This window comes from Pipra filicauda, unplaced genomic scaffold (genome assembly GCF_003945595.2).
Source record: "Pipra filicauda isolate LSUMZ 115617 unplaced genomic scaffold, ASM394559v2 scaffold31_size4109673_pilon, whole genome shotgun sequence".
Taxonomy (NCBI): Eukaryota; Metazoa; Chordata; class Aves; order Passeriformes; family Pipridae; genus Pipra; species Pipra filicauda.
This window is the reverse complement of record NW_024104443.1, coordinates 2,333,227-2,334,223: the sequence shown is the minus strand read 5'-3', so window position 1 is coordinate 2,334,223 and position 997 is coordinate 2,333,227.

Below are 997 nucleotides of genomic sequence, written 5' to 3'. Positions count from 1 at the left end.
TTCTCCACCACCTTGCCCTGTGATCCGCCCAGACACAACCCTGTCATGGTCTTTCCAACACTGTACCACATCTGAAGAAAATATTGGAGTCCAAGCCTTCAGGCCCTTTTCCAACTCTTCCTTTTGCTCGTTGTCGAGGAATACATCTGGTGCAGGCAGCAGGGTTTGCGGCTGCAGTGCGAGATGCAGGTCAAGCTGCGGGTGGGAGCACGAAGCGCACGGGGACCGGCGGTGGCAGCAGGTGGATGGACACTGGGAGACACATCGGTAGCAGAGGACTCGAGAGGGAGAGGACTGTAAGGGGATAAAAGGCACTTCCTTTGCTGAGGGGTCCTTCATCGAAGGCACCAGCTCAGGCTGTTTCCGCGTGACTGCGCCGCGAATGAACGAGATTTGGGGACTCTGCCATGGGATACCCGGCATCGAAGCGGGGAGGAAACCTGGTCCGACCGTGTGGGATTTAGATGGGGAATGATGCCCGCAAACCGTGTACAAAGGAGGACTCTTTAAAGAGTCTTTGTGAGTACTAGGGAGTATTCCTTTGTATGCTGGTTTCGGGCATGTGGAGAGAGCCAAAGGGGCTCCAATCTGATCACTGGAACCGCCCGCCGTCAAGGGGCTTCGGTCCCAGCAGTGACAGCCTCTGGCGCTAGGAATGCTCCCGCCAGACAGCCTCGGGAAGGGTCACGCTGGGAATTTTCCTGCTTTCATTTAACTCAGTTATAAAATTTCCATTCTTTCGCACGTAGACAGAATTAGGCTAAAATAGGGGGATCAGTTAAAAAAAAATAAAATCTGCCTTAAATCCGGTTACATTCCAAGTAGCCCCTGAGCGACATTGGCCGCTCCCGGAAAAAAGGTATCTCCAATGAAATCGACGGAACCCCCAGCGGGGCGGGTCCCAACGAAATCCATGGAGTCTCCCCGCAGGGCGGGCAGCCCTGGCCGCTTCCGCTTCCGGCGGCCGGACCGAGGCGGCGGGGCCCGGCCGCGCTGC